Source organism: Camelus bactrianus, chromosome 9 (assembly GCF_048773025.1).
Source record: "Camelus bactrianus isolate YW-2024 breed Bactrian camel chromosome 9, ASM4877302v1, whole genome shotgun sequence".
Taxonomy (NCBI): Eukaryota; Metazoa; Chordata; class Mammalia; order Artiodactyla; family Camelidae; genus Camelus; species Camelus bactrianus.
The window spans coordinates 22,213,208-22,228,078 of NC_133547.1; positions in this window are offsets into that span (position 1 = coordinate 22,213,208).

Here is a 14,871-nt window from a genome sequence, read left to right on the forward strand (position 1 = left end):
CTTCACCTAGCTTATTGTGAACAGAAAGTTTCTTTTCAGTTGGAAAATACACTACATACATATATACGTGGAGGTAAAAGCTCCAACACGGATTTACAGTGAAATTTGAAGGAACTTCAAACCGGCACATGGAAACAGACTGAGAAAGCTGAGAAATTGTTTGTTCTGCAAATCATTTCGTTTTTGTTATTTGAACAAACTTCTCTCCACATGCTCAGTTATGAGAGATAATGTGTGTGAAAGCCGATCTTCACCTAGCTTTTTTGAAACACAAAGTTTCTTCTTAGTTGGAAACTACACTACACACATATATATGTGTAAGTACTAGCTCCAACACTGACTTACAATGAAAACTGCAGGAACTACAAACCGGCACATGGAAGGAGACTGAGAAAGCAGAGAAAGTGTTTCACCTGCAACACGTTGCGTTTGTTCTAGTTGAAAGAACGACTCTCCACATACTCATTTCTGAGAGAAAATTGTGTGTGAAATCCGAACTTCACTTATCTTGTTGGGTACACAAAAATTCTTTTCATTTGGAAACTGCACTACATACATATATATATGGAGGTACAAGTTCCAACTCGATTTTACAGTGAAAACTGCAGGAACTTCAAACCGGCACTGGGAAAATGACTGAGAATGCAGAGTAAGTGTTTCATCTGCCGCCATTTCCATTTGTGCTAGTTGATCGAACGTCTCTCCACATGCTCAGTTCTGAGACATAAGTGTGTGTGAAAGCCGTCCTTCGCCTAGCTTGTTGGTAAGACAAAGTTCTTTTCACTTGGAAAAAGCACTACATACATATATAAGGGGAGGTACTAGCTCCAAATCTGTTTTACAGTGAAAACTGCAAGATAGTCAAAACGGCACTAAAAAACAGACTGAGATAGCAGAGAAAGTGTTTCCCCTGCAACCCATTTCCTTTAAGCTAGTTGAACGAACATCTCTCCAACTGCTCATTTCTGAGAAATAAGTGTGTTTGAAAGCTTTCCATCACCTAGCTTGTGGGAACACAAAGTTACTATCCAGTTGGAAACTGCACTACATACATATATATGGGGAGACAATAGCTCCAACTGAGTTTTACAGTGAAAACTGCAGGAGCTTCAAATCGGCACTGGGAAACAGACTGAGAAACCAGAATAAGTGTTTCACTTGCAACCTGTTCACTTTGTGCTAGTTGAACGAACGTCTCTCCTCATGCTCTGTTATGAGAGATAAGTGTGTGTGAAAGCCGTCCTTCACCTAGCTTTTTGGAAACAGAAAGTTTCTTTTCATTTGGAAACTGCACTCTATATATATATGGGGAGGTGCAAGCTCAAAATGGGTTTTACAGCGAAATCTGCAGGAACATCAAACCGGCATTGGGAAACAAACTGAAAAATCAGTGTAATTGTTTCTTCTGCAAATCATTCCGTTTTTGTTATTTGAACGAACGTCTTTCCACATGATCAGATATGAGGGATAAGTGTGTGTGAAAGACGCCGTTCATACAGCTTGTTGGGAACACAAAGTTTCTTTTCAGATGGTAACTGCACTACATACATATATATGGGGAAATACTAGCTCAAACATGGTTGTACAGTGCAAACTGCAGGAAATTCTAACCGGCACTGGAAAACAGAATGAGAAAGCAGTGTATGGGTTTCTTGTGCAACCCGTTCCCTTTGTGCTAGTTGAACAAACGTCTTTCCGCATGCTAATTACTGAGAGATAATTGTGTGTGAAAGCAGTCCTTCACCTAGCTTGTTGGGAACACAAAATTTCTTTTCATTTGGATACTGCACTACATACATACATATGGTGAAGTACCAGCTCCAACTCGGTTTTACTGTGAAAACTGCAGGAAATTCAATCCGGAACTGGGAAAATGACTGAGAATGTAGAGTAAGTGTTTCTTCTGCAAATCGTTCCTTTGTGCTATTTGATCGAACGTTTCTTCACATGCTCAGTTCTGAGAAATAAGTGTGTGTGAAAGCCGCATTCACCTAGCTTGTTGGTAAGACAAAGTTTCTTTTCACTTGGAAACTGCACTACATACACATAGAAGGTGAGGTAGAAGCTCCAATTCGGTTTTACAGAGAAAACTGCAGGATATTCAAACCGGTACTAGTACACAGACTGAGAAAGAAGAGAAAGTGTTTCTCCTGCAACCCTTTTCCTCTATGCTAGTTGAACGAACATCTCACAGAATGCTCATTTCTGAGAGATAAGTGTGCGTGAAAGCCGTCCTCCACCTAGCTTGTTGGGAACAGAAAGTTACTTTTCAGTTGGTAACTGCACTACATACATATATATGGGGAGAGACTAGCTCCAACATCGTTTTACAGTGAAAATTGCAGGAACATCAAACCAGCACTGGGAAAAATCATGAGAAAGAATAGTATGTGTATTTTCTGCAAATCATTCCATTTGTGCTAGTTGAACGAAACTCTCTGCACATGCTCAATTCTCAGATATAAGTGTGTGTGAAAGCCGTCCTTCACTTATCTTGTTGGGAACACAAAGTTTCTTTTCATTTGGAAAGTGCACCTTATACATATATATGGTAAGGTACTATCTCCAAACTGGTTTTACTGTGAAAACTGCAGGAACTTCTAACCGGCACTGGGAAACATAATGAGAAATCAGGGTATGTGTTTATTATGCAACCCGTTCCCTCTGAGCAGTTGAACGTACATATATCCACATGCTCAGTTCTGAAAGATATATGTGTGTTAAAGCCGTCCTTCACCTAGCTTATTGTGAACAGAAAGTTTCTTTTCAGTTGCAAAATACACTACATACATATATATGTGGAGGTACTAGATCCAACACGGATTTACAGAGAAATTTGCAGGAATTTCAAACCGGCACTTTTAAATAGACTGACAATCCAGAGTAAAAATTTCCCTTGTAACCCGATCCCTTTTTGCTTGAGGAACGATCTTCTCTCCACATGCTCAGTTCTAAGAGATAAGTCTGTGTGAAAGCCGTTTATAAACTAGCTTGGGAACAAAATATTTCTTTTCAGTTGCAAACTGCACTCTATATATATATATGTAGAGTAGCTAGATCCAACCTGGATTTACACTGAAAACTGCAACATCAACAAAATGGAACTAGGAAACAGACTGAGAAACCAAAGTAAAAGTTTCTCCTGCAAGACGTTCCCTTTGTGCCAGATGAACGAACGTCTCTCCACATGCTCATTTCTGAGAGATAAATGTGTGTGAAAGCCGTCCTTCAGCTAGCATGTAGGAAACACAAAGTTTCTTTTCAGTTGAAAAATACACTACATACATATATATTGGGAGGTACTTGCTCCAACACGGATTTACACTGAAAACTGCAGGATCTTCAAACCGGCACTAGGAAACAGACTGAGAAACCGGAATAAAAGTTACTCATTCAACCTGATCCCTTTGTGCAAGAAGAACGATCTTCTCTCCACATGCTCATTTTTAGGGAATATGTGTGTGTGAAAGCCGTACTTCACGTAGTTTGTTGGGAACAAAAAGTTTCTATTCAGTTGCAAACTAGAGTCCATTCATACATATGGGGTGCTACTAGCTACAACTATGTTTTACAGTGAAAAATGCAGAAACTTCAAACAGGCACTAGGAAACAGACTTAGAAACCAGAGTAAAAGTTTCACATGCATCAGGTTCCCTATGTGCTAGATGAAAGAACTTCTTTCCACATGCTCAGTTCTGAGAGATAAGTGGGTGTGAAATCCGTCCTTCACATATCTTGTTGTGAACACAAAGTTTCTTTTCAGTTGCAAACTACACTCCATACATATATATGGGGTGGTACTAGCTCCAAATATGTTTTACAGTGAAAACTTCAGGAACTTCAACATGGCACTAGGGAACTGCCTAGGATACCAGAGTAAAAGTTTCTCATGCAGCCCATTCCCTATGTGCTAGATGAAAGAACGTCTCTCCACATGCTCAGGTCTGAGAGATTAGTGTGTGTGAAAGTGGTCCTTCACCAAAATTTTTGGGAAAACAAAGTTTCTTTTCAGTTGCATTCTAAAAACCATATATATATATGGGGTGGTACTAGCTCCAAATCTGTTTTACAGTGAAAACTTCAGGAACTTCAAAGTGGCATTAGGAAACTGACTGAGAAATCAGAGTAAAAGTTTCTCCTGCAAACCGTTCCCTTTGAGCTAGATGAACGAAAGTCTCTCCTCATGCTCAGTTCTGAAAGTTAAGTGTGTGTGAAAGCCGTCCATCACCTAGCTTGTATGGAACACAAGGATTCTTTTCAGTTGCAAACTACACTCTTTACATATATATGGGGAGGTACTAGCTCCAACTCGTTTTACACTGAAAACTGCTGGAACTTCAAACCTTAACTAGGAAACAGACTGAGAAACCAGAGAAGAATTTTCGCCTGCAAACTTTTCCATTTGTGTTACGTGAATGAACGTCTCTTCTCATGCTCAGTTCTGAGAGGTAAGTGTGTGTGAAAGCCATTCTTCAACTACCTTCTTGGGAACACAAAGTTTCTTTTCAGTTGCAAACTACAATACATACATACATAAGGGGAGGTACTAGCTCTAATACAGATTTACACTGAAAATTGAAGGATCTTCATTCAGGCACTAGGAAACAGATGGAGAAACCAGAGTAAAAGTTTCTCATACCAACCGTTCACTTTGTGCTAGATGAACGATCGTCTCTACACATGCTCAGTTCTGAGATATAAGTGTGTGTGAAAGCCGTATTTAATCTAGCTTGTTGGGAACACAAAGTTTCTTTTCAATTGAAAACTACACTCCATAGATATATATGGGGAGGAACTAGTTCCAACACGGATTTACACTGAAAACTGTAGCTTTTTCAAACCTGCACTAGGAAACAGACTGAGAAACCAGAGTAAACGTTTCCCCTGCAAACCGTTCCATTTGTGCTTGATGAACGAACGTCTCTCCACATGCTCAGTTCTGAGATATAAATGTGTGTGAAAGCCATCCTTCAATTAAATTTTTGGGAACACAAAGTTTATTTTCAGTTGCATTCTACACTCCATACATATATACGGAGTGGTACCAGCTCCAAATCTGTTTAACAGTGAAAACTGCAGGAAGTTCAAAATGGCCCTAGGTACTGACTGGGAAACCAGAGTCAAAGTTTCTCCTGCAAACCGTTCCTTCTGAGTTAGATGAACGAACGTATCTCCACATGCTCATTTCTGAGTGATAAGTGTGCGTGAAAGCCGTACTTCACGTATCTTGTTGGGAACACAAAGTTTCTTTACAGTTGCAAACTACATTCCTTACAGACATATGGGGAGGTTCTAGCTCCAACTCGGTTTTACAGTGAAACCTGCAGGATCTTCATACCGGGATGAGAAAAAAGACTGAGAAACCAGAGTAAATGTTTCACCTGCAACCCGTTCCAATTTTGCTAGATGAAAGTACGTCTCTCCAGATGCTCAGTCCTGAGAGATAAGTGTGTTTTGAAGCCGTCGTTCAACTAGATTTTTGGGAACACAATGTTTATTTCCGGGTGCAAACTTCACCCCATAAATATATATGTGGAAATACTAGCTCCAACACGGTTTTACAGTGAAAACTGCAGGAACTTCAAACCGGCACTAGGAAACAGACTGATAAAAAAGAGTAAAAGATTCTCCTGCCAAATTTTCCATTTGTGCTAGATTACTGAACGTCTCTCCACATGCTCAGATCTGAGGGAAGTTTCTGTGTGAAAGCCGACTTCACTTAGCTTCTTGTGAACACAAAGTTTCTTTTAATTTGCTAACTACACTCCGTACATATATATGGAGAGTTAAAGCTCCAACTCGATTTTACAGTGAAAATTGCACTAACATCTATCCGGAACTTGGAATCGACTGAGAAAACAGAGTAAAATTTTCCCATGCAACCAGTTCACTTTGTGTACATGAACGAATATCTCTCCACAAGCTCAGTTCTGAGAGATAATTGTGGGTGAAAGCCGTTCTTCAACTAGCTTTTTGGTAACACAAAATTCCTTTTAAGTTCCAAAGTACACTCCATTCATATGTATGGGGATGCATTATCTCCAACTCGGTTTAACAATGAAAAATTCAGGAACTTAAAACCAGCACTAGGAAATACACTGAGAAATCAGAGTAAAAGTTTCTAATGCAACCCATTCCATTTTGCTAGATGAACGAATGTTTCACCACATGTTCAGTTCTGAGACATGAGTGTGTGTGAAACCCGTACTTCATCTATCTTGTTGGGAACACAAAGTTTCTTTTCAGTTTCAAATTACAACCCATACATATATATGGGGTGGTACATGCTCCAACTCGATTTTACAGTGAAAACTGTAGGAACTTCAAACCGGCACTAGGAAACAGACTGACAAACCAGAGTAAAAGTTTCTCCTGAAACCCGTTCCCTTTGTGCTAGAGGAACGAAAGTCTCTCCACATAATCAGTTCTAAGAAAAAAGTCTGTGTGAAAGCCGTTTTTAATCTAGCTTGTTGGGAACAAAAAGTTTCTTTTCAGTTGCAAATTACACTACATATATATATACGGGGAGTAACTAGATCCAACACGGATTTACACTGAAAAATGCAAGATCATCAAACCGGCACTTGGAAACAGACTGAGAAACCAAAGTAAAATTTCTCCTGCAAGCCGTTCACTTTGTGTCAGATGAACGAACGTCTCTCCACATGCTCATTTCTGAGAATAAGTGTGTGTGAAATCCATACTTCTCTTAGCTTGTTGGGAACACAAAGTTTCTTTTCAGTTAAAAACTACACTCCATACATATATATGGGGAGGTACTAGCACCAACACGGATTTAAAATGAAAACTGCAGGATCTTCAAACCAGCACTAGGAAACAGACTGAGAAACCAGAATAAAAGTTGCTCATTCAACCTATTCCCTATGTGCAAGATGAACGAACTTCTCTCCACATGCTCACTTCTAAGGGAAAAGTTTGTGTAAAAGCCGTTCTTCACCTAGTTTGTTGGGAACAAAAGTTTCTATTCAGTTGCAAACTACACTCCATTCATACATATGGGGTGGTACTAGCTACAACTAGGTTTTACAGTGATAATTGGAAGAAGTTCAAACCGGCCCTAGGAAATAGACTGAGAAACCACAGTAAAAGTTTCTCCTGCAACCCGTTCCCATTCAGCTATATGAACGAACGTCTCTCCACATGCTCAGTTCTGAGGGTTAAGTGTGTGTGATAGCTGTACTTCACATAGCTTTTTGGGAACACAAAGTTTATTTACAGTTTGAAACTCCACTATATACATATATATGGGTAGATACTATCTCCAACACACTTTTACATTGAAAACAGCAGGAGCTTCAAACAAGCACTGGGAAACAGACTGAGATACAAGAGTAAGTGATTCTCCCGCAACACGTTTTTTGTGCTTGTTGATCGAACGTCTCTCCAAATGCACAGTTATGAGAGATAAATTTGTGTGAAAGCTGTACTTCAAATATCTTGTTGAGAATACAAAGATTCTTTTAAGTTTGAAACTACACTACTTTAATATATATATGGAGGTACTAGCTCCAACACGTATTTACAGTGTAATCTGCAGGAACTTCAAACAGGCACTTGGAAGGAGACTGAGAAATCAGAGTAATTGTTTCTCCAGCAACCCTTTCCGTTTGTCCTAGTTGAACGAACGTCTCTCCACATGCTCAGTTCTGAGACATAAGTGTGTGTGAAACCTGATCTTCAACTAGCTTGTTGGGAACACAAAGATTCTTTTCACTTGGAAACTGCACTTCATAAATATAAATATTGAAGTACTAGCTTCAACACGGATTTACAGTTAAATATGCAGGAACTTCAAACCGGCACTTGGAAGGAGACTGAGAAACCAGAGTAATAGTTTCTCCAGTAACACGTTTCTTTGTGCTAGTTGAATGAACGTCTCTCCACATGCTCAGTTCTGAGAGATAAATGTGTGTTAAAGCCGTCCTTCTACTACCTTGTTGGAAACCCAAAATTTCTTTTCAGTTGGAAACAGCACTACTTACGTATATATTGGGAGATACAACCTCCAACTCTGTTTCGCAGTGAAATATGCAGGAGCTTCAAACCAGCGCTGTGAAACATACTGGGAAACCAGAGTACGTATTTCTCCTGCCACCCATTCCCTTTGTGCTAGTTGAATGAACGTGACTCCTCATGCTGATTTCTGAGAGTTAAGTGTGTGTGAAAGCCATCCTTCACCTAGCTTGTTGGGAACACAAAGTTTCTTTTCTCTTGGAAACTGCACTACATACATATATATGATGTGGTACAATCTCCAACACGGATTTACAGTGAAAACAGCAGGAACTTCAAACTGGCAATGGAAATCAGACTGAGAAAGCAGAGTAAGTGTTTCTCCTGCCACCCGTTCCCTTTGTGGTAGATGAACGAACGTCTGTTCACATGCTCAGTTCTGAGAGATATGTGTGTGTGATAGCCGAACTTCACATAGATATTTAGGAAAACAAAGTTACTTTTCAGTTTGTTACTCCAATATATACATATATATGGGGAGATACTAGCTCCAACTCAGTTTTATATTGAAAACTGCAGGAGCTTCATACAAGCACTGGGAATCAGACTGAGATTCCATAGTAATTGATTCTCCTGCAACACGTTCCTTTCTGCTTGATGATCAAACGTCTCTCCACATGATAAGTTATGAGAGATAATTTTGTGTGAAAGCCGTCCTTCACCTAGATGTTGGTAATAAAAACTTTCTTTTCACTTGGAAAATGCATTACATACATATATATGTGGAGCACAATCTCCAACTAGATTTTACAGTGAAAATTGCAGGAACTTCCAACAGGCACTGAGAAATGACTGAGAAAGCACAGTATGTGTTTATTCTGCAACTCGTCCTTCTGTCCTACTTGATCGAATGTCTCTCAACATGATCAGTTCTGAGAGGTATGTGTGTGTGAAAGCAGTCCTTCACCTAGATGTTGGTAAGATAAAATTTCTTTTCAATTGGAACGTACACTACATACATATATATGAATGAACATCTCTCCAAATGCTCATTTCTGAGAGATAAGTGTGTGTGAAAGCCGTCCATCACTTAGCTTGTGGGAACACAAAGTTTCTCTCCAGTTAGAAACTGAACTACACACATATATATGGGGAGATACTAATACCAACTGAGTTTTACAGTGAAAACTGCTGGAGCTTCAAACCGGCACTGGGAAAAATACTGAGAAACCAGAGTAAGTGTTTCACCTGCAACCTGTTCCATTTGCACTAGTTGAACGAACATCCCTCAACATGCACTGTTATAAGAGATAAGTGTGTGTGAAAGCCGTCCTTCAACTAGCTTTTTGGTAACAGAAAGTTTCTTTTAATTTGGAAACTACACTACATTCATATAAATGTGGAGGTAGAAGCTCCAACAGGGATATACAGTGAAAAATGCTGGAACATCAAACCGGCCCTGGGAAACAGACTGAGAAAGCAGAGTAAGTGTTTCTTCTGCAACCCGTTCCCATGTGGTAGTTGAACGAACGTCTCTCCACATGCTCAATTCTGAGAGATAAGTGTGTGTGAAAGCCGTCCATCACATAGCTTGAGGGAACAAAAAATGTACTCTCCAGTTGGAAACAGCACTACATATATATATATGGGGAGATAAAAGCTCCAACTCAGTTTTACAGTGAAAACTGCCGGAGCTTCAAACCGGCACTGGGAAACAGACTGAGAAACCAGAGTAATTGTTTCTCCTTCAACCATTACTTTTCTACTAGTTGAAAGAACCTCTCTCCAAATGCTCAGGTCTGAGAGATAAGTGTGTGTGAATGCCGCCCTTCACCATGCTTGTTGGGAAAAAAAAATTTTCTTTTCATTTGGAAACTACACTGCATACATATATACGTGTAGGTAATAGCTCCAACAAGGATTTACAGTGAAAACTGCTGGAACTTCACACCGTCACTGGGAAACAGACTGAGAAAGCAGAGTATGTGATTTTCTGCAACCCGTTCCCTTTGTGGTAGTTGAATGAACGTCTCAACACATGCTCATTTCTGAGGGATAAGTGTGTGTGAAAGCCGTCCTTCAAATAGCTTGTTGGGAATACAAAGTTTCTTTTCATTAGGAAACTGCACTACATACATATATATGGGGAGATTACAGCTCCAACATATTTTTACAGTGAATACTGCTGGAACTTCTCACTGGCACTGGGAAACGGACTGAGAAAGCAGAGTAAGTGTTTCTCCTGCATCCAGTACTGCTTGTCTTATTTGAACGAACTTCTCTCCACATGCTCAGTTCTGAGAGATATGTGTGTGTGAAAGCCGTCCTTCACATTGCTTGTTGGGAACACAAAGATTCTTTTTAGTTGGTAACTGAACTACATATATATATATGGGAAGATACTAGTTCCAACACGATTTTACAGTGAAAACTGCAGGAACATCAAACCGGCAATGGGAAAAAGAATGAGAAAGCAGAGTATGTGTTTTTCTGCAATTCATTCCATTTGTGGAATTTGAACGAACGTCTCTCCACATGCTCTATTCTGAGAGATAAGTGTGCGTGAAATCCGTCCTTCACCCAGCTTGTAGGGAACAGAAAGTTTATTTTCAGTTGCAAAATTCACTACATACATATATATGTGGAGGTACTAGCTACATCATGGATTTACAGTGAAATATGCAGGAACTTCAAACCGGCACTTGGAAACAGACTGAGAAATCAGAGTAATTGTTTCACCTGCAACACGTTACTTTTTTGCTAGTTGAATGAACGTCTCTCCACATGCTCATTTCTGAGAGATATGTGTGTGTGAAAGCCGTCCTTCACATACCTGGTTCGGAAAACAAAGTTTCTTATTACTTGGTAAATGCAGTATATACATATATATGGGGAGATACTAGCTCCAAAACAATTTTACAGCGAAAACTGCAGGAACAGAATGAGGAAGAAGATTATGTGTTTTTTCTGCAACCCATTTCATTTGTGCTAGATGCACGAACGTCTCTCCACGTGCTCAGATCTGAGAGATACTTGTGTGTGAAAGCCGTCCTTCACCTAGCTCGTTGGGAACAGAAAGCTTCTTTTCAGTTTGAATTTTCACTAGACACATATATAAGTGGAAGTATTATCTCCAACACGGATTTACAGTGAAATCTGCAGGAACTTCAAACTGGCACTTGGAAGGAGACTGAGAAATCAGTGTATGTGTGTTTCCTGCAACCCGTTCCGATTGTGCCAGTTGAATGAACATCTCTCCAAATGCTCAGTTCTCTGATATAAGTGTGATTGAAAGCCGTCCTTCACCAAGCTTTTTGGGAACACAAAGTTTCTTTTCATTTGGAAACTGCACTAAATACATATATATGGTGAGGTACATTCTCCAAATCGGTTTTACCTTAAAAACTGCAGGAACTTCCAACCGGCACTGGGAAATAGACTGCGAAACCTGAGTAAGTTTTTCTCCTGCATTTTGTTCCCTTTGTGCTAGTTGAAAAAACTTCTCTCCTCATGCTCAGTTATGAGAGATAAGTGTGTGTGAAAGCAGACCTTCTCCAAGCTATTTGGAACACAAAGTTTCTTTTCAGTTGGAAACTACACTACATACATATATATGTGGAGGCACTAGCTCCAACACGGATTAACAGTGAAAACTGCAGGAAATTCAAACTGGCACTTGGAAGTAGACTGAGAATTTCGAGCAAGTGTTTCACCTGCAACCCGTTCCGTTTGTGCTTGTTGAACGAACGACTCTTCACATGCTCATTTCTGAGAGATAAATGGGTGTGAAATCCGAACTTCACTTAGCTTGTTGGGAACACAAAGTTTCTTTTCACTTGGAAACTGCACGACATAGATATAAATGGTGAGGTAAAGGCTCCAACTCGATTTTACAGTGAAAACTGCAGGAACTTCAAACCGGCACTGGGAAAATGACTGAGAATGCAGAGTATTTATTTCTTCTGCAACCCTTTCCCTTTGGCTAGTTGATCGAACGTTTCTCCACATGCTCATTTCTGATAGATAAGTGTGTGTGAAAGCTGTCCTTCAGCTAGCTTGTTGGTAAGTCAAAGTTTCTTTTCACTTGGAAAGTGCACTTCATACATATAGAAGTGTGGTACTATCTCCAATTCGGTTTTACAGAGAAAACTTCATGATGTTCAAACCGGCACTATGAAACAGACTGAGAAAGCAGAGAAAATTTTTCCTCTGCAAACTGTTCCCTTTGTGCTAGTTGAACGAACATCTCTTCACATGCTAATTTCGGAGAGATAAGTGTGTGTGAAAGCCTTCCTTCAACTAGCTTGTTGGGAACACAAAGTTACTTTTCATTTGGAAACTGCACTACATAACTATATATGGGGAGGTTCAAGCTGTAAATCAGTTTTACACTGAAAATTGCAAGATCATCAAACCGGCAATGGGAAACCAACTGAGAAAGCAGAGTAAGTGTTTCTCCTGCCACCAGTTCTGCTTGTGTTATTTGAAAGATCGTCTCTCCACATGCTCAGGTCTGAGAGATATGTGTGTGTCAAAGCCGTATTTCACATAGCTTGTTGGGAACACAAAGTTTCTTATTACTTGATAAATGCAGTACATACATATATATGGGGAGATACTAGCTCCAACATGGTTTTACAGTGAAAATTTGCAGGAACATCAAACCGGCACTGGGAAACAGAATGAGAAAGAAGAGTATGTGTATTTTCTGCAAGCCATTCCATTTGTGCTAGTTGGACGAAAGTCTCTGCACATGCTCAGTTCTCAGAGATAAGTGTGTGTGAAAGCCGTCCTTCACTTATCTTGTTGGGAACACAAAGTTTCTTTTATTTTGGGAACTGCACTTAATACATATATATGGTAAGGTACAATCTCCAAACTGGTTTTACTGTGAAAACTGCAGGAAGTTCTAACCAGCACTGGGAAACAGAATGAGAACACAGGGTATGTGTTTATTATGCAACCCGTTAACTCTGAGCAGTTGAACGAACGTCTCTCCACATGCTCAGTTCTGAGAGATAAATGTGTGTGAAAGCCGTCCTTCACCTAGCTTATTGTGAACAGAAAGTTTCTTTTCAGTTGGAAAATACACTACATACATATATACGTGGAGGTAAAAGCTCCAACACGGATTTACAGTGAAATTTGAAGGAACTTCAAACCGGCACATGGAAACAGACTGAGAAAGCTGAGAAATTGTTTGTTCTGCAAATCATTTCGTTTTTGTTATTTGAACAAACTTCTCTCCACATGCTCAGTTATGAGAGATAATGTGTGTGAAAGCCGATCTTCACCTAGCTTTTTTGAAACACAAAGTTTCTTCTTAGTTGGAAACTACACTACACACATATATATGTGTAAGTACTAGCTCCAACACTGACTTACAATGAAAACTGCAGGAACTACAAACCGGCACATGGAAGGAGACTGAGAAAGCAGAGAAAGTGTTTCACCTGCAACACGTTGCGTTTGTTCTAGTTGAAAGAACGACTCTCCACATACTCATTTCTGAGAGAAAATTGTGTGTGAAATCCGAACTTCACTTATCTTGTTGGGTACACAAAAATTCTTTTCATTTGGAAACTGCACTACATACATATATATATGGAGGTACAAGTTCCAACTCGATTTTACAGTGAAAACTGCAGGAACTTCAAACCGGCACTGGGAAAATGACTGAGAATGCAGAGTAAGTGTTTCATCTGCCGCCATTTCCATTTGTGCTAGTTGATCGAACGTCTCTCCACATGCTCAGTTCTGAGACATAAGTGTGTGTGAAAGCCGTCCTTCGCCTAGCTTGTTGGTAAGACAAAGTTCTTTTCACTTGGAAAAAGCACTACATACATATATAAGGGGAGGTACTAGCTCCAAATCTGTTTTACAGTGAAAACTGCAAGATAGTCAAAACGGCACTAAAAAACAGACTGAGATAGCAGAGAAAGTGTTTCCCCTGCAACCCATTTCCTTTAAGCTAGTTGAACGAACATCTCTCCAACTGCTCATTTCTGAGAAATAAGTGTGTTTGAAAGCTTTCCATCACCTAGCTTGTGGGAACACAAAGTTACTATCCAGTTGGAAACTGCACTACATACATATATATGGGGAGACAATAGCTCCAACTGAGTTTTACAGTGAAAACTGCAGGAGCTTCAAATCGGCACTGGGAAACAGACTGAGAAACCAGAATAAGTGTTTCACTTGCAACCTGTTCACTTTGTGCTAGTTGAACGAACGTCTCTCCTCATGCTCTGTTATGAGAGATAAGTGTGTGTGAAAGCCGTCCTTCACCTAGCTTTTTGGAAACAGAAAGTTTCTTTTCATTTGGAAACTGCACTCTATATATATATGGGGAGGTGCAAGCTCAAAATGGGTTTTACAGCGAAATCTGCAGGAACATCAAACCGGCATTGGGAAACAAACTGAAAAATCAGTGTAATTGTTTCTTCTGCAAATCATTCCGTTTTTGTTATTTGAACGAACGTCTTTCCACATGATCAGATATGAGGGATAAGTGTGTGTGAAAGACGCCGTTCATACAGCTTGTTGGGAACACAAAGTTTCTTTTCAGATGGTAACTGCACTACATACATATATATGGGGAAATACTAGCTCAAACATGGTTGTACAGTGCAAACTGCAGGAAATTCTAACCGGCACTGGAAAACAGAATGAGAAAGCAGTGTATGGGTTTCTTGTGCAACCCGTTCCCTTTGTGCTAGTTGAACAAACGTCTTTCCGCATGCTAATTACTGAGAGATAATTGTGTGTGAAAGCAGTCCTTCACCTAGCTTGTTGGGAACACAAAATTTCTTTTCATTTGGATACTGCACTACATACATACATATGGTGAAGTACCAGCTCCAACTCGGTTTTACTGTGAAAACTGCAGGAAATTCA